Genomic DNA, 20,783 nt, shown 5'->3' with positions numbered 1-20,783 from the left:
CCCTGCTTGTCATACGAGGCGACTAAAAGGGTTGGTGGTGGGTTAGTGCCCCACCCTGTAAAAAGAACTAACTAAAAAAGCGAATAAAGCGCCTCGGACCCGGATGGACCACACGTTGACGACTAAGAAAAGGACAAAGGACATTCTTAGGGTGGGAACAGGGAATGTGAGAGGAGTGAATGATGAAGTGAAAGAGAGAGATTGTTCAGGTGCTTGAGGATGCAAAAGTGGATATATGTGGATTGACAAACTAAATGAAAAGGTGAAAGGGTGAGAGAATGGGAATATGGTATAGGTATATGTGTGGGAGTCAATGAGAATGAGAGGGCAAGAGAGGGATTATGTCTGATGATAAGCAAGAAGTGGAAGGAGAATATAAGAGAATAATTATGGAACAGTGGGTGCAAGGATTGTATGGGTGAGGATGAAAGTAGGTATACAAGCATGGGCGATTGTATGTGTGTATGCCCCAACAGAGGATCGAGTGGCAAGAGTGAAAGATGAGTTTTGGGCGAGAGTAGAAGCATGTATGGACAAGTTTGAGGGGAGGGAGAGAGTGCTGTTGATTGGAGACATGAATGGCAAAGTTGGGAACATACGAGTGGATGGAGTGGTTGATCAGTGGGGTGTGCCAGCTGAAGTAGATGGGAATGGTAGTGCTTTGGTGGACAGCTGTGCTTGTAAGGGGTTGGCAATAGCCAACACCTACTTTCGTCATAAGATGATCCACGGTATACATGGAGAGTAATGAGAAGGATGGATGGTGAACTTGTTGAACGAAAGGCAATGATAGACTACATGTGTGTGGATGAGCGAATGAGAAGACAGGTGTTGGATGCAAGAGTGTGGAGAGGATGGGGGAATGGAGTCTCGGACCATCACTTAGTGATGGCCAAGGTAGAGATGCAAAGAAAGTGGTTGAGGAGACGAAGGGGAAGACAGGAGGAAGCAGCTCCTGTGAGAAGAGTGGAGAAATTGCAAGACAGTGAGAAAATGACAGAGTATAAGAGCATAGTGGAAGAAAGATTGGGAAGGTATGAGCTAGAGCAGATGGAAGGGGTGGAAGACGTATGTAAGATATTCACGGAAGAGATAGGCGCAGCGTGTGAGGCAGTTTGTGGAGTGAGGAGGAGATGCAAGGGTGTGCAAGGGACAGCATGGTGGAATGATGAGGTGAAACGAGCTGTGGAACAAAAGAAGAAGGCATATAGTGAATGGTTGGCGAGTAGAGGTAGGGGAGAAGATGAGAGAGAGAAGAGAGAGGTATATGTGAGCAGGAGAAGGAAGGTTGAGAGACTGGTGAAGGAGAGTAAGAAGAAAGTGGATGAAGAGTTTGGGAGGAATCTGAGTGTGAAATGGAGGGAGAGTAAGAAATTGTTTTGGAAGGAGGTAAAGAAAGTAAGGCAGTGTGAAAGGGGAAATGGTAGGGGAGTGAAAGATAGGAATAATAGATTGTTGGTGGAGAAGAGAGAGAAATTGAGGAGATGGAAGGAGCACTTTGAGGATTTGTTGAATGTAGAGAGTGAGAGCAGTGTGAGTATAAGTGTTTGGGGAATGGCTGGGAGAAGAAGAGATGAGAAGAGGGAGGAAGAGATCAGTAGGGCGGAAGTAGTGGGAGCGATGAAGAAGATTAAGTTGGGAAAGGCCCCAGGAATTGATGGAGTGTGTGGTGAAATGCTTAGGTATGGGGGTGAGATTGTTGTGGAGTGGATATGGAAGTTGTGTAGATTGGCTTGGGAAGAGGGTAGGGTTCCAGAGGACTGGAAATCAGGTATAATTGTTCCTTTATACAAAGGAAAAGGGGAGAGAGAAGTATGTGGTAACCATAGGGGTATTTGCCTTCTTAGTGTGACTGGTAAAATATATGGTAGAATACTCATTGATAGGGTTAAGCATATGACAGAGGAGCTAGTTGGAGAAGAACAAGGGGGATTTAGGAAGAGAAAAGGGTGTGTAGATCAGATATTTGTTCTAAGATGTTTAGTGGAGAAGTATCTAGAGAAGGGAAGGAAAGTGTATGCTGCCTTCATGGACTTGGAGAAAGCTTATGACAGAATAGATAGGCAAGGTATGTGGAAGGTATTAAGAATATATGGAGTGGAGGGGAAATTGTTGAGTGCTGTGAAGAGTATGTACGAGGGAGCTAGGGCTACGGTGCGAGTGGATGGTGAGCTGAGTGAGTTCTTTGATCTCAATGTGGGACTGAAACAGGGTTGTGTGATGTCTCCATGGCTGTTTAATATATATGTGGATGGGGTTATAAAGGAAGTGCAAGGTGGGGCAGTGGATGTGGGGCTGGCCCTAATGAATGAGGGCGAGATTTGGCAGCTTCCAGTGTTGCTGTTTGCTGATGATACAGTATTGTTGAGTGAAGATGAATGGGAGTTGCAAGGTTTGGTGAATGAATTTGGGACAGTGTGTAGGAGGAGGAATCTGAAAGTTAATGTAAACAAAAGTAAAGTTATGATGTTTGAGAGGAATGAAATCACAAATTGTGCAGTTAGGTTGGATGGTGAGGATATGGAGAATGTGAGTGCATCAAGTACTTGGGTAGTGTGATGAGTAAGGATGGAACTTTTGGGGATGACGTGCGTGAAAGGGTACAGCAGGGAAGGAAGGTTGTTGGTACACTGAAAGCAGTGATGAGATATAGGAAGGTGAGTATGGAAGTTAAGAAGTCACTGCATGATAGTATTGTGATCCCTACCCTGACGTATGGAAGTGAGGCGTGGACCTTGCAAGAGGGGAACAAGTCAAGAGTGAGAGCAGTGGAAATGAGTTACTTGAGAGGAGCATGTGGAGTGACGTGGAGGGACAGGTTGACGAATGAAGACGTGACGGAACGTTGTGGGGTAGGTGTGGATGTGGTTGAGAAGATTAGGAAAAATACACTGAGGTGGTTTGGACATGTGGAGAGAATGGAGAATGAAAGACTGACTAAGAGGGTGAATGTAGGTGAGGTGGAGGGAGGGAGAGGGAGGGGTAGACCGAGGATGAGGTGGAAGGATGGAGTTGAGAGGTATATGAGGGAGGGGGGGTCAGTTGGGGGGAGGGTAGTCAAATGGTGGGTGACAGAGAGACTTGGAGGCGTTTTGTCTGCGGCCACCCTTTGCAGGATTAGGGTGTCGGGCTATAGATAGATAGATAGACTTCTTTAGGTCATGGTAGTTTCCCTTTTTGTAGTTTAGGCTCTTTTTATAACTTTCACTGCTGTTCACTATGTCATATGCAATCCTGAAGTTGCATTTTAATACTACATGGTCACTTTTGCCGAATGGAGGGTGATACACAATACTGTCAATATCATTTTCTTGCTTAGTAAATATAAGATCTATTACTGATGGATCATCAAGTCCTCTTTTTCTTTCTTTCTTTCTTTTCTTTTTTTTTTTTTTTTTGTTAGGAAAAACTCCTGTGCAAGGTCCATGAGCTTTTGGTCCCAACAGCTTTCATGACTTCTTACATCTAGAGTATTCCAGTTGATATTTGTATTGAAATCTCCAGTTATTATAATACTCTCAGATTTCTCTTCCATTCTATGCAGTAATGCTCTTAAACTCAGAATTGTACTCTCTGCCAGGTCTTCATATTTGCCTCTCTCCCAAGTGTTTATTCTGGGTGGCATGTACAAATTTGCCACAATTTAATTTCCCTTCAGGTGTAATAATCTCTACTGCAGTCAGTTCTGTATGTGAGGGTATATCTAGTTCTATTTCTTTGGCCTGTAGATTTATCTTTGTTAATATTATAATTTCTCCTCCTCTTTTTTTTTTTATTCCTATCTCTTCTCCATGTATTGTATTCCTCTAAAGTTTGGGTATAGTTTGATATCCTTGGGGTAATCTTGTTTCACTTGGGCAATTAATATGTGGTTCCTTTTCTTTGATATAATCTTTCATCCCTAATAATTTAGGTACCATTCCATCTACATTTGAGTACATCAGCTTAATCATCTTTACATACTTGCCATAGCTTGAGTCTATTACCTTTCTTTGTTTATTCCCTTCTGGTTATGTATCACTTTCGTACCTGCAATCCAATTACTTTGTAAAAAAAAAAGAATGTTCTTTTGCTCTGATCTTCGCCTCCCCCCCTTTTTTTTTGTTTTTGTTTTTGCTTCCTCCCTCTTCTCCTTTAGTGTACCCTATTCCTCTTGAGGTAGGCATCTTTTTAGTTATACTTTTTTGAATTCCTCTTTTTCCTTGAGTTTATCAGCATTGTTTAATATTTCCTCTACGGTGTTTGAGCTCTGTAATGTTACTTTCAGAGGCCTTGACTTCTCTCATATTTCCCTAACCTTTATTGTTCTATATCTTTCTCACAGATATCCTCTGATACTCGCTGCAGTATGTTCATTATATTATCCATTTCCTTTTTGTCCCTTGAGATTCTGTTTTTTATATCTTCTTCACTGATTACTATGGATTTGTTAATCTCTACAGCTTCCCTGACTAGTTTTGGGTTATTCTTTAACATATCTTTCACTTCCTTTCTTCAAACTTTTTCTTCTACCCATGTATCTAAATCATTCTTTACTTTCACCGTTTCAGCATACGTAGTTTGTTTCTCATCTTGATAATTTCTCACCATTTCATTCACCTGTGTTATTTTTTCCATTGTTACTACTCTGGTCTATCAGACTGCTTGCTTGCCTGATTTCTTCCGAAGCATTTCTGAAATATCCATAATTCTCTCATGGTTAACAACTGTACATCCCATTTCACTAGCCTTTGTTCTCAGTGAACTTACCTCAGCTGCTAAATCATCTATTGTTGTGGCTTTTCTGTTTGTTTCCTTTATCAAGTCCTCATTTTTTCCCTTCTGTCTGCGTAGCTCATTCTTGATTTTTTCAATTTCCATCTGAAAAGATCTTTCTAGCCTGCTTACTCTTTCAGTTAATTTATTATTTTCTTTTTCAACCAGGTCTGGGTAGAAGTCATCATCCTGTTTTTTTCCTTTGTCTCTTTTCTTAACGCCTTCTAAAGGCATCGTTCCAAAATAAGCCATCTTAAAGAAAAGATCTCTACTTACAGTTTTTGCATCACTTTGTCGTTTGCTAACCTTGGTGTTGTCTAGCTGACGTAAGGAAATTCATCGCATTCCTTGACACTGATATACTTACTTTAGTCTACCTTTCTTTGTTATTACTTGTTTTACTATGTTGAATCATCACCTAAATTAGCCTGATACAAGCTTGACCCATAAATAGATACAATTTAGGTATCCCCAGAGCAGAGCTCAGTAATACACGTCCGATCCATGTGCTAGGCACTGTGTATGTCTGCTAGTCACTGTGTGTGTGTGTGTGTGTGTGTGTGTGTGTGAACAAAATAATGATCGTTTTCACTCGTTTTTAGCCAAAGTTGGTGGAAGGGTTCAGGGACAACCAGTGAGGAAGTTGTTTTTGAGAAAATGGGTTATTGAACAGTCTTTTAGAATAATCAGTTAAAGGTCAAGATCAAAGAGCAAGGCCATTGTTTGACCCGTGTGAGTATTTTTAATAAAATAAACAGTTTTTATTCGCTTTTTACGTAACTTGATAGAAGTGTTGAGGGTCAGAAAAGGAGCAACAAGTTGTTCTTGAGAACAACAGGTCAAACAGGGCAAGGTCTAGTTAAATTGTTTTCATCTGATTTAGACTAAACTTTCTGATGCGTTGAGGACAAAGCAGAAAGAAAGGATTTAGTTCTGAGAACAATTAGTCAAAAGTCAAAGCCTTAGGGCAAGATCAAAGTTTGACCCATGTCTCCGTGTGTTAACACATTGATTAAAACAATACTGATCTGATTTAGATTAAACTTAGTGGATGAGTTGAGGATCACCAGAAGGGTTGACCGATTGTTCTTAAAACAATAGGTCAAAAGTTAAAGCTACATGGCAAGACCAACCTAAACAGTTTTTATCCCGTGTAGACAAAACTCTGAATAGGTTCAGGTTAAAACAAGGATAAAGGGATTTAAGTTTCAGAACAGGCAGTCAAAGGTCAAAGCCACAGAGGAAAGACAAATGTCAAGGTCACTAAGCAAAGTCAACTCAGTTTTGATCTGATTTGAACTAAACTTTGTAGAATGTTAGGGGTTATGCAAGAGCGAACTCTTTAGATCCTGAGATTAATTCGCTGAAAATAAAAGTCACGGGACAATCAAATATTTGGCCCTTAGCGTTGCACTCTGAGTTTTGCGTTCTCTGGATGCTCCTTCTTGTTAAGCTTGTTTGTATTTGGTGTAAAAATAAAATACAAAGCAACTGACACATACAATAAAGCACAGTACATCAATTACTCTTCCTTCTCTGGGTCGCATTTTAACTGGCTTTGGAGAATTCGTAACATCTCTTTCTTTGCGATATATTCTGGATGTTACTCTTGAGTATTCTCTTGTATGGTATTGATGCAAAATATGTCGCAGTTAAAATAGCAAAACAAATATGTAAGATAATGTTCAGGTGTAGTATGCAGAATATATTGCTAGAGCAAAAGTACTACGAAGCCTCCAGTCCCGCTAATAATACGGACCTATGTTTAACGACAAATCACACCGGGAGCCTCCATGCATTTTTTTTTTTTTTTTTGTAACTTGCATTAAGCCAACATTATGTACATTTCACTGCCCTGCTCCCAGCTCACACATCCCTCTCTCATATACCTCTCCACTCCATCCCTCCATCTCATCCTTGGCCTCCCCCTTCCTCTCCCTCCCTCCACCTCACTCACATACACTCTCCGCATCAGTCTCTCACTGTCCATCCTCTCCACATGGCCAAACCACCTTAATGTGTTTCTCCTAATGCTTCCAATCACATCCGCATCCACACCACATTGCTCCTTCACTTCCTTATTTGTCAGCCTGTCTCTCCATGTGACTCTACATTCTCCTCTCGAATAACTCATTTTCACTGCTCTCACTCTTGACTTGTGTCCCTCCAACAAGGTCCAAGCTTCACTTCCATACGTTAGAGTTGGTATCACAATACTGTCATGTAGTAGCTTTTTCACTTCCATGCTCACTTCCCTGTTTCTTATCACTGCTTTCAAGGAGCCAGCAACCTTTCTTCCCTGTTGCACCCTTTCAAGCAATTCACCCTCCGAACTTCCATCCTTATTCATCACACTACCCAAATACTTAAATGCACTCACATTCTCCATTTCCTCACCATCCAGTCTCACTGTACATTCACTAACTTCACTTCTCTCGAAGACCATAACTTTAATCTTCCCTACATTCACCTATAAATTCAGTTTCTTACACACTCTCCCAAACTCATCCACCAAGCCTTGCAGTTCCCCTTTGTCTTCACTTAACAACACAGTATCATCTGCAAACAGTACAGGGAGTTTCCAAACACTACCTTCACTCACTAGGGCGACTCCAACATCCACTGCCCTACCTTGTATCTCTTTTATAACCCCATCCATATACAGATTGAACAACCATGGATACATGACATATCCTTGTTTCAGTCCAACCTTCAAATAGAAAAATTCACTCAGTTCACCATCCACACGCACTGCAGCCTTAGCACCCTCATACATAATCTTCATGGCTGCCAACAACTTCCCATCTACTCCATATGTTCTTAATACTTTCCACAATCCTTGTCTCTCCACCCTGTCATATGCTTTCTCCAAATCCATGAAGGCTGCATATAACTTCTTTCCCTTCTCTAGAAACTTTTCCACTAAGGATCTAAGAATGAATATCTGATCTACACAACCTCTTCCCTGCCTATGTTCTTCTCCAACTAATTCCTCTGTTATTTCCTTAACTCTGTCAATAACTATCTTACCATATACTTTTCCTATGACACTAAGAAGGCAAATGCCCCTTTGATTACCACACACTTCTTTTCCCCCCTTTCCTTTGTACATGGGAACAATTATACCTGACATCCAATTCTTCGGGACTCTACCTTCCTCCCAGGCCAATCTGCACATCTTCCACATCCATTCTACCACTATCTCTCCCCCATGTTTCAGCATTTCACCACACACTCCAATTCCTGGGGCTTTCCCCAGTTTGACTTTCTTCATTGCTCCCCAACTTCCATCCTACTGATTTCTTCCTCTCTTCTCACCTCCCTCCTTCTCCCAGCCATTCCCCAGCCACTTATACTTGCATTACTTTCATTCTCTATGTTCAACAATTCATTGAAGTGTTCTCTTCATCTGCTCACCTTTTCTCCCTTTTCATCATCTGCTCACTTTTTCTCCCTTTTCCACTAGTAACTACCATTTTTATCTTTCACTCCCCAACTAACTTCTTTGGTATCCTGTCCAATTCTCTTTACCTCTTTCCAGAACATTTTCTTACATTCCCTCCACTTTACACTCAAATTCATTCCAAATTCCTCATCCACTTATTTTTTACTCTCACTAATCTTTTCACCTATCTCTTCCTCTCTACATATAACTCTCCCTTCCATCTCTCAACTTCTTCCATGCCCCAATTTCTCATCCACTCACTATATGCCTCTCTCACCTCTTCAGTCCACCATGCTGTTTCCTGCATGCCCTTTCGTCTTCTCTTCAGCCCACACACCATCTCACATGCTGCACAAATTTCTTACGTGAATATGTTACACACACCTTCCACGTCCCCTATCTGCTCCAATCTTTATTAACCACCTCTTTATCCCGTTATATCATATCTGCTCTCCCGTTATATCAGATCTCTTCATCATGTTATATCAAACTTCTTCATCCTGCTATGTCTAATCGCTTTACATTATTATATCAGATCTCTTTATCCTGTTGTATCAGTATCCTTATATATCAAATCTCTTTTTCCTGTACTATCAGATCTCTTTATCCTCTTATAAGTGTTTATTCAGTTATATCAGATCTGAAACCTGTTACATGAAATCTCTATCTAGTTATATCAAACCTCTTCATCGTGTTGTGTCAGATCTTTTTATCCCGTCACATCAAATCTTTTTATCCTGTTATATTAAATGTCCTTATCTTATCATATGAAATTTCTTTTTTTTCTTTTATGTAAAACATCATTATTCTGAATTTTCTCACCTAACCCAACTAAATTTCGTTCTGTGATTCACCAAGGAATTCTCGACCCTCCCCTTTTTTTGTGACTTGGGAGGTATTAAGTCATTATCGTGGTGGTAATGTTGGTGTGACGGCAGCACTGTCAACACAACTTTCACCCACATCGCTGCCGCCGCGGGTACAGCGGCATACTAGTCAGAGGGGCGTAAATAATGCAGTACTAGCGTGGGTAAACACAGTGGCGCACTGTACCACGACACGGCATATTCACCTTTTTTCCTCGCACACACTCACAAAGGACCATAATACCACGTGACTTTGAAAATGACGTAGCACATCTTCCTTAGCGATTTTTAAAATCTGTTTTACCTTAGTATGCCGTTACATGTCACTGATACAAACTTTATCATCTATATGATGATTTAAACAAAATACGAGAGACGATTATCAGCAGTAGTCAGCATGAATCGATAAGGAAAAGATGTTACGAACCTTCCTATGCAGCCTAAATTATATCATTACATTTCCTTCACGCTCCCTTTATCTATTTCACTGTTTCTACTCGCCCTAGGGGTAGGCTGGATTTCTGCAGCCATAGCTCTGCTTGTCATGACGCAGATACAGTTTTGAATCACCATCTCTTATTTACTTACGTATGCCCAAGATACATTCAAGACACGATATTTGAGGACTACGTCTTCATTATTTTCCATAAATCTATACACAGATAAGAAAGAAAGAAAGACAGATAACAGGATCTTAATCCCCTTCACTTTGAATGAATTCCTCATTCCTTTTCCTCAAATCACTACGAGATTACTTTAAAGAACCTAAGAAGGAGCTTCAGTGGTGAAGTGGTCAGTGAAGGGTACTATCGAAGCCACTCAGTTTGAAGTCTAAATACCATCGTCTGGTGATAGCAAGGGTACATTAAAAATTACGTCCTGCAACTGATGTGGTTAAGAATGTAGGACTTTCAGACTCTTACAACCATTCTTTTATTTACATAGCCAGTTATATATAGTACAGATTTTGCCATTAATGGTCGAATGCTTAAACAATAACGTGGAACTTGAGTCGCACTTGACTTTAGTCGGTATACTAATATCAGATGTGGAATCCACAATTATGGGATGCCACAATTGTGCGATTCTTAAATGCCAAAATTGTTGGAAAAAATGTGAGGCCCAACAAGGTGTCTTCACAGTTCTTTTTTTTTTTTTTTTTATGCAAGAAAGAAGGAACCATAGGCCAGGAGTCCACAAACTGTTCGTTCCAAGAAAAAACAAAAACTATACCTAAGAGAGCCAAATTCAAGATCCGTTCATTTCGGGATGCCTGGATAAACTGCATTTTAAAGGCTGGAGATCATAGGAAGTAGGAGATACAGACAGAGGGAGACAGTTCCTGAGTTGACCTGTTGCATAAATGAAGGACTGGGAGTAACGGTTAACTCTTGCATTACAGAGTTGGACAGAAAAGGGATGAGAGTTTATTGCTAGACGGGTGCGTTGCACCTGTCGTAGAGGTGAAGGGATGCATGCAGACAGTTCAGAGGAGCGGTGACCATGGAAGTAACGATAAAAAAGAGATAAAGATGCAACAGCACGGCGAAGAGACAAAGGTTGAAGGGAGCCAGTAAGTGGAGGATAAATGATAAGATGAAAATCCTTTGACTTCAACCTATTGAGAAGAGCTGTATATGGGGAGCCTCCCCGCACATGAGAGCTGTACTCTATACAGGGGTGAATAAAACCCGTGTATAAAGTCGACAACTGTGCAGGGGTAAAGAAGGTACGGAGTCGGCTTAGCACACCTAATCTCTTGGAAGCAGATTTTACAAGAGATGCAATGTGATCTTTCCAAGATAAGTCCCGAGTGAATGTAACCCCAAGCATATTCAAGGATGATGCAGGATTGAGCTGGATATTATTAAACATTAGTGGGTACTCCTGTGGAAGATTGTGTCGGGTTGATAAGTGTAAAAACTGAGTTTTTGATGCATTAAAAACATGATTATTTTTACCAAAGTCAGAGATACGAACCGAGTTAGGCATCAGGTGTGCCATAGCCTCATTCCTTGTTTGTTGAAGTAACTGCTGAGATGGACATTGCGAGAACCGATTGGAAAGGTGAAGGGTGGAATCATCAGCATACGAGTGGATAAGGTTAGATGCATAACTTAGAAGGTCATTGATGAATCAGAGGAAGAGAGTTGGTGATAGGACAGAGGCCAGAGGAACACCACTGTTGATAGATGTTGGAGAAGAACGATGGCCGTCTACAACAGTGGCTATAGAACTACCAGAAAGGAAGCTAGAGATGAAGGCACAGATAGAAGGATAGAAACCTTAAGAGGGTGTTTGGAAATTAAAGATTTATGCCAGATTCGATCGAAGACCTTTGAGAGGTCAAGTGCAATGGCAAAGTTTTCTCCAAAGTCCCGAAAGGAGGATGACTAGGAGTCTGAAAGGTTGGTGAGAAGATCGCCAGTGGAGCACCCCTGATGGAACCCATACTGACAATCAGAAAGAAAGTTGTGATAGGAAAGATGCTTTAAAGTTTTTGTTAAGAATTGACTCGAAAACTTTTGAGACACAGGATGTTAAAGCAATTAGCCGATAGTTAGAGGGTTGGAAATTGTCACCCATCTTTGAGACTGGATGAATGAGAGCAAATTTCCAGCAAGAAGGAAAGGTACAAGTTGACAGACAAAGGCGAAAGAATTTACCTAGGCAGGGTGTAAGCACTGAAGCACAGTTCTTGAGAACAACAGGAGGGACTCCATCAGGCCCATATTTCTTGTTAGTATTTAGGCCTGTGATGGCAGAAAATGCATCAGCTGAAGAAATTTTAATATCAGCCATAAGGAAGTCTGAAGGGGGAAGTGATGGAGGAACAACACCTGAATCGTCTAACGTGGATTGGAGGAGAAAGTCTGAGCCAAGAGATCTGCTTTATCAGTAGAAGAAATAGCTACAGAACCATCAGAATAGAAAAGAGGAGGGAAGGATGATGAGGTAAAGTTGTTAGAAAGGTTTTTGACAAGGTGCCAAAAGGAGCTGGAAGAATTAAAGTTGGAGAATTGAGAGATTTAGTACGGATGAAATTATTTTTTGCAGAGCAAAGAACAGCCTTAGCACGATTCCGGGAAGAAACATAAACAAAATGTGATTCAGGGGTGAGTTGGCTCCGGTACCTTTTATAGGCCCTCTCCTTGTTGCGGACAGCATTGGAACAAGCGTGATTAAACCAAGGCTTTCTTGCATTAGTCAAAGGATATGAGAAGGGAATGTATGCTTCCCTGCCCGAGAGAATAACCTCCGTAATGCGCAAGGCACACTCAGGTGGCTCCCGGCCATGGAAGCAATAATCATTCCATGGAAAATCAAAGAAGTACTGCCTGAGGGCCTCCCAATCTGCAGCTCCAAAGTGCCACAGACGACGTTTCTTTGGAAGTTCCGCAGGCAGTACTGGAACGATAGGACACGTTAAGGTAATAAGGTTGTGATCGGAGGAGCCCAATGGAGAGGAAAGATTAACAATGTAAGCAGAAGGATTAGATGTAAGGAAGAGATCAAGTATGTTGGAGCTCTCTCCAAGGCGGTCAGGGATACGCGTAGGGTGCTGTACAAGCTGCTCTAAGTCAGTTGTTCTCAGATACAGATAATACAAAGATCAAGTACAATACCACTCTTCGTGTACCGTCATGTTTGCCAGTCTCACACTATGCCACAATTGTGACTAAGCATACGAAAAAAATAATAATTATGAGGAATGCCCTGTTGAACGCGCAGACTACACAACTGTGGAATATCATAATTTTTAATTATACGACCACTTGGGACATCGCACAGCAAATAGCTAACTACAAACGACTTCTTTAACCAAGCTATCTGAAGTCGATTAACTATCACGCAAAAAGGACCTCCAATACTTGAGGGATTATTACAAACTCTGTTATCTAAACTCACCAATTTCAAATAGGCCTCGCGATCTAGACACTGCCCAGGGTTTAGGTGTAAACTATTGGTATACAAGCAAAGGAAATACTCGTAGATCTCTCTGATCACAAATAATTTTCTCACCAATCTCTCATGCTTCTTCAGCCATTCAAGACATTGTTCTCCCTTTTCCCCTCACTTTCATACATCTTACCAACTCACCCTGATACTTACACCTGTCACCCATACCTACACCCACACCCCCACTGACATTTACACCCACTCGCATCCAGATTTACCTGCACCCATGCTCACACCCACATCCAGATCCACACCCACATCACACAAGACACTCATGATACACCCATATCCACCTACACCAAAACCCACCAGCACCCAGTTACATCTACTCCCTCACCTACTTGCACATACACCCACACCCTCCAACACCTATACTCAAGCCCACTTACCCACCCACATACACTTACGCCAACACCCAAACCCACACCCACGACACTCAGGGGTGGGCGGCAAAAGAAAGCAGATGAGTGAGTTGAAGGTGAAATAATCCTGGTAGGGCAACTACATAGCATGCCTTTGTACGAAACATGAATGAAACAGTACATGGTTGCAGTCACTGGCTTATGACCAAATTCTGTTGGATAAATAATATTCATCGGGAGTTTCGATCTTAGTGAAAAATTAATGATAAACTACTTAAAAAAATTTAAATTGGTCATTTTATTGCTTGTAGCTGCTATTCCCAATGCAAAGAACAATGTCGACGGAAACAAGAAATTTGTGTAAATCAGAAATTCTCAGGGACTCTGTGACAAGTGGTGGGCATTATTAATCGCGCGAGAGATGCGAAATAATCAGAAATGTAGTAACGAGGTAGAACACAACATGAAAGCTTTTTTTCCTTTTCATCGCAAATTATTAGAGCCATAGCGTACCCACGTACATCGCTGAAAAGCTTATGAAACGGTAATGGGCGCTACTCCAGTGACGTTCCTCAAAATTCGCCACAATATTAATAAAAAAAAAAAAAAAGAATACCAAAATTAGATTATCTCGGAAACTATGGAAGCTTCGGAGGACTTAGGTACACCGACAGAAAGCTTATGGAAATGTAATAGGGGCTACCTCATTGACATTTCTTAGATTCCATCAGTATCTTGTAAAAAAAAGAAAAGCCAGACTAAGCCTAAAATCTGTGTTCTCAGAAACTATTATTGCTTCAGTATATCTACACACATGATAAGAAAGCTTATGAACATGCAACAGATGTAGTTTAAGTAATTTTCTCAGATGCCATCTACATATTGCTGAAAAAAAAAAAATCAAAATTGACTAACAAAACTAGATCATCCCAGTAATAAATGGTTAGCTTGAAAGGTCCTATGCACATCACTGGAAAAGTAAAATACAACTCAAAAGTGCTTACTTCTCTCGAACATATTTCACACTTCCGAGTATGGACGCCTATGACTTAGGTTACTGTGTGTAGATTTCCATTTTATATTTCCCAGCAGCTAAGGTTCTGAGGTTATTTTTATGAACGCAGATTTTTCATAGCACCCGGTAGTAAAAATCAAGAGAGTTGTGATCAGTGTGTGCAGAGCCCATTCATGGTCAGTGCCAAGACTGGCCACATGACCACATAGTTGTGAAATTTTTCTTGAAGAGGTAAGGGCTTCTTGAGCTGTATGCGGTGTGGAACCATCCAGTATAAACCAAATCAATTTCATTTTGACATAAAAATGAACATTCTAAAAATCATCATAAAGCTATTACTGGACATTCCTGTATCCCACCCTGCTGCAAGTTACCGTTGGACCGCGTTCATTCTCAAAGTAGTAAAGTCCCAAGATACCTCTTGTCCAAAATGTATAATTATAACTCGTGGGCCTTCTGGAGATTGTCATGTGACCTCTGAATGTTCATTTCCCCATTATATGCGCTGTAAACAGTCACGTTAATATGGATTTTTTTTTTTATGCGACTCGTTGCTAAGTCATAGGTTGCCTATCCAGTGTTGGAACCATTCCATGCGACCGTGAAAACATATACACATATTCAGGCGTTTCGTCTCTTCATCATTTACTGAGCTTATGATGAGCAGTGATTCTGTAAGGAAATGCTTTCGAGGTTATTTTGCATAAGTCGGCGGATACAGCTTTGTCTTAGGTTCATCTCCTGGGTTTGTCTTCATAAGGATCATTGGACAGTTGGGTACTGAGTCCCACGCCCAGGATACTATTTAAGGGTTTCGTTAAGTTAATGGTCGATCAGACCGGTGCATGTTTTAGTTAACGATATGGACTTTTCTGTGTGCTGGTCCTTTGTAAACTTCTTTTCTAGTCGCGAAATGTACAGTCAGGGATTTTTCGGCATGAGGTACACCTTGGAGTTCATGAAATCATAGTTCAGTTTTTTCCCTGGTAACAGTTTTGGACAGTGGGTATGGGATGAGGACGGTTAGGCGAGGGAGGTAATGAGTCGCCACGTTTTGTTGAAGAAATGTGTATAACTGACTCTCTTCTGAATATAATGCTACGACCCTACTGAGGCGTAACTACCTACCGCCTCTACAACCTTCCTACTATTTCGTGGCATCTCTTCCTCGCTCTGCAACAAGGTCATGGTAGAAAAGCAACATAACGCAAGATGATGGGAAGATTTGCTGTTTCTGATCTCGAATTTCAATCTCTGAAGCTTTATAACGTTTTAAAATTATTTTCAGATACTGGAGCGTCTCCAGGAACGGGTCTCTCTCTCTCTCTCTCTGTCTCTCAAAACAATTATCGGACTTGAGGTGCTTCATTCTCGTAGACTTTAGCTATGCCACACCACACCATACCACACATTACATAATCACCCTCCCACACCACACCATACCACACAATACAAAATCATCCTTCTACACCACACCAAACAATACAGAATCATCTGTCCACACCACACCACAATACAAAATCATCCTTCCACACCACACCACACAATACAAAATCATCCGCCCACACCATACCTTACCACACTGCAGTACACCACACCTCACCAAGGGAATCAACTAAGGGACCCAGAAGTTCCCATACCTAGTGCGTTTGTATTTGTTTTGATTTCACAATGTTTGAAGGCCTACCGATTTGACTCAAAGGTGAGAACTGTTTCTTGAATGAGTCACTGGTTAACGAGGGAAATCATCCGTAATCATAATGGTATTCTTACTGTTACCATGATCAAACGCAAGTGATAAAAGAAAAAAAAAAAAGGAGGATCGTGGACCCTGCTCAGAAATGAATATCCCTTTGCGTCACACTCCAACATTGATGTTTTACGTTCGTCGTCGTATCTGTTCTATTAGAGCAGACTGTTTCACATTAGACACCAAACATTATCTTGTTTTAACCTCATTCAGAATCAAACAAAACTTTGCATGCCTTGGCAGTTCTTTTGTTATTGTTACTCTTCCCCCCTTTTTGTTCCGATATCTTATGTGACTACTTATTTAGTATCTTTGTAATGCTATCCCTAGCTAGTCAGTCAAGTGTTTTTCCCCTACTACTATAACAGGAAGCAATATTTACAATACTTTCATGGAAGCCAGTGCTTGAAAGGGAAGAATAATTATGGCAAGTCAAACGCTTAACATACATTTCTGTGGAAAGCTCCTTTTACCCCCTTTCCCCACATGCTGTTACTATATATATATATATATATATATATATATATATATATATATATATATATATATATATATATATATATGGCAATGTCAAGTAAAATATTACGTAAAATTAATGATAAGCTTTTCACATAGGCCAATGTTTGCTCAAATGTTAGGCAGCATTTTATGGTACGGAATATGGTGTCCAATATTGTGTGTTAACCCTTTCTTTGGGGTTTATTTGACACCAACACTGAAAGAAATGCATTCATAAAAATGGGGGTTATAAAAGGTTTATTCAGTAGGGTCCTAGTAACAAATTCAGAAGTCTTAGTTTTAGTATAATTCTTCATCTAACACCTTTCATCAAACCCTCCTCATTTCATACCCCTTCTCCAACACTGTTGTCAGAGAAAAGATAGAAACCTGTTTCCATTGGCTCCAAGGTGTAGCGTGCAAAAAGACCCGAATTGTAAGAGTCAGTCCCGAACTGTAAGAGTGGCTGGCAATGAGGATAATTTTAACGTTAAACTCAAGGCAGTGTTCACGCATCGTCATTATGAGTCGCAGTTGCATGTTTCATAATAATCCAAATCAGTTGTAATATACGTGTGTGTTAAATCAATATATTCACTTCATATCCTGAAAAACAGAACAAAAACTGACCACACAGGGTGATTTATATGAAACTGAATGAGTAGTGAACTTGTTGGAACATCCCCTATTAGGAAGTGAAAGTTGAGTGAGTGAAAGTTTGAGATAATGACGAGGGCGAATGATTATGAAAAAATACAAGAAACACATATCCGAACAACTATGACTTCCTATCAAGCCACTGCGCCTGCCCCCCAGCGGCTACAGATCACCTTGCCATGGCGGTCAGACCTGCTCCGGAGCCATGGGTGCTGAAAAATAATCTGGGTATCACAGCCTAGTCATCTGTGGAAACTAAACGTTGAGACCTACAACATCCAGATTCTTGCTGATGAAGCCAACTTGGCTGTTCTTTTTGAAGAGCTAAGAGACGTAAACTGGGATATCATTGGTTTTACTAAGGTAATATAACCTTGTGAGGCATTCATTGAACTGTTTAATGCTTACATACTGTACTACACAGGCCAACAAGAAAAAAAGTTACGTGGTGTAGGATTTTATTTTTTTTTCTTAAAATCCTTCAGTGGTAATACTGGATATTTTTAAAATAGAGGAAAAGTAATAGTCATAACAATAAACCTGAATAAGAGGTAAAAAAAAATAATAAAAGGAATATAATCAGAATACCGATATAAATGCACCAACATCAATCTACGTGGATGAAAAAAAAAAAAAAGTGTATGACAGTGTAGAGCAATAATGCTCTCTCTCTCTCTCTCTCTCTCTCTCTCTCTCTCTCTCTCTCTCTCTCTCTCTCTCTCTCTCCAATATCGTTTTAAGTTCATATTTCCTGAGCTTAATTATGCAAGGTTAAGGCGTGGAAAATACCCGTAATGGTGCCATCTGTATTTCAATGAACTTACTGTAACCCTCATTATACAGTTGCTATAAATTCATCATCAATCGTCGTCAAACATCGTCAATCGCCGTCCTCATCGTCATTGTTATCGTCCATCATCATCATCCAATTTCTTGCTTTAAATACACATGGTGAGATGGATTCAGAGATAAGAAAGGGGATCACAATAAAACGAGACGTACTGGTATCAGCAAGGTACCCACTGATCTTCGAAATTCTTGGCTCCATCTCACAGGTCAAACGAGCCACATAAACGTCATTCGTATCACTATATAGTGTACGGTCAGGTACTGAAATTCGCTTACTATTCCATGCCCTCTTCACATTTAGGGCAGGTTCGCCAATTTTTTGCTTCCCGATACATCACAAAGCATCTTTTAATGGTAGAGAAAAATACCTAATCTCTCTCAGTTTAGAAATATTATCCAACAAAGGAAATCGAGATGTAGACGAGGTGAAATATAAGGCAAACTTCTGTCGCTGACTGAAGATCATTTATCCATCCTCTCCTTCCTCACCTTTCATACCTTACTTATTCAGTCGCTCTCTTACTCACAAAAGAGTGTATATATAAGATGATTCAATATGTATTTTTACCCTCCACCTGACGAAGTCAGACGAGAGTATTGCTATCACTGGGATCAACAACAATAGGTGGCTTAGAGATTTCGTTGTCGGGCCAGAATTCAGAATGTATTCACTATGTGGTCATGGAATTTCACATAGTTATGTGTCTTAACAGTGAACTGGTGTCTTTTGATAGGTAGAAAGCTCTGTCTGAAGTTTTTTTTTTAATCAAAAAGTATAAAAAATCATATTTCAGTGCAACCTACGCAAGAAATCTGAAGGACCCAATGCATTTCTCTATTAAAATTTTGCAACTGCTACACTTAGGAGATAGAAATTGTACATGATAAATGACTACAGTATCTGAATATCCAGTTATGTATGAAGTTTCATGACTACCTATTATGTAATCATAAAAACTGGCTGCCCAGATTGACAAAGCATGAGTCATAATTGCATCAGATCTGCTCATAACTTCATTGTTACCATGGATAAACTACTAAAACTTTTGAGTTTTAATGTTTCTGTGTTATACGAAGGGGGGGGGGGTGGAGCATTATGAGCTTGGTTAGGAGTGCAGGGAGGTGGCAGGTATGTACTTGGTCAGATGGAGAGTTGCGACAGCGTAGCGTTGCCTATGTTTTATATTAATGAACCAATATAAGTGAAACTTGATACTTTTTTTTCACTTCATTACAATATATCCGCTGTTATAACAAGTTTTGAAAGCGGTCTCTCTCAGCGTTTAAAAATAATTGAAAGCAATGTTCCAAACAAGTGAATTTCCTTTGTAACTTCTCTACAAGGATGCCTATACTCTCCCTAATGTTTGGTTTGGCCTAGTGTGTGAGGCTTATTTTGACTTTTTTCTTTAATGTGACCCCATCAAAAAAAAAAAAAGAAAAAAAAAAATCCCCTCAGGTAAATCAAGAGAATTTAAAAAGGTGGATAATTGTCCAGTACGGTATGATCACTGAACCAACTGATGCCCCATTCGGCGCCATGCTAGTGAAAGAATATTTAATTTCCATCATTTGGCCTTATTTCAAATGTCATGGAATTTCTAAGATGTTGTATATGACTGACACAGATAAGTTTGTATATACGGGGATTCATTGAAATCCGTACTTTTTATAACGGTATATTTTGGGGCTTCAGAGCAGCGATTTACCCTGCATTTCAAACATTTTTGTTCGTTATCCCGTGCATCTGTGAGCAGTATAGCTCACATAGTTTTAATACTGTTTGGACCAGACTCGGTGGTATGGTTGAGGGTCTTGCAAGGGGCTGGTCTGTTGGTCGTGAGAACAGTAAGTCAAAGGATCAGGTCACAGTGCAAGGGCTGCTTTAATATTTGTGTCTAATAATTAGCTCAGACTTGAAGCATTGGCTCAGGAGAAGCAATGATTATGATATTCGATTCTAAGAACAGTAAGTCAAACGTCAAGGTCAGGTGACCACGTGAAAATTTTGGGCCTATAACTCAAAGATTTTGATTCGATTTGAAACAGCCTTGGTGGAATTGTTAAAAGTCAGCCAAAAAGTTGATCTATTGTTTATTGAGCAGCAGATCAAAGGTCAAGGTCACAGGGCGGAGTTTGCTTAAATAATTTTGGTCGGATTTGGACTAAACTTGGTGGAAATGCTGAAGATTAAGTAAGAATGAAACAATTCGAGTTTAAGATAGTCAAAAGCCAGGGTCGCAGGGCAAGGTCAAAGATTCGACGATTCGACTCATTGACTGACGCAGTTACATTCAGTTTCGACCAAACTTGGTGGAAGTGTTGAGGATCGGCCAAGGGTGAAAAGATTTGATTTCAGCTCAAAGGTCAAGGTCACTGTACTGGTACTGACATTCCCACAATGAGTTAAGTCTTACACTGTTTTTACATATTACATACAGGGAAGTTTATTCATGACTGAAGAGTGTGTAATACAGTGATGAGATGAATAACCAAATACAACTTCACTGTGAGTGTGGTGTGGGAACGAGATAAGAGCCCAGACGTGCTAAGGCTAGCGTTTTTGGACGTACACTGAGAGTGAAGGAAGGTGAGAGAACGATATAAATTCTGCATATGTTTAAGT

Source organism: Coenobita brevimanus, chromosome 30 (genome assembly GCF_032717465.1).
Source record: "Coenobita brevimanus isolate Jiangsu-jjx chromosome 30, ASM3271746v2, whole genome shotgun sequence".
NCBI lineage: Eukaryota > Metazoa > Arthropoda > Malacostraca > Decapoda > Coenobitidae > Coenobita > Coenobita brevimanus.
Note: the sequence above shows the minus strand (reverse complement) of the source record.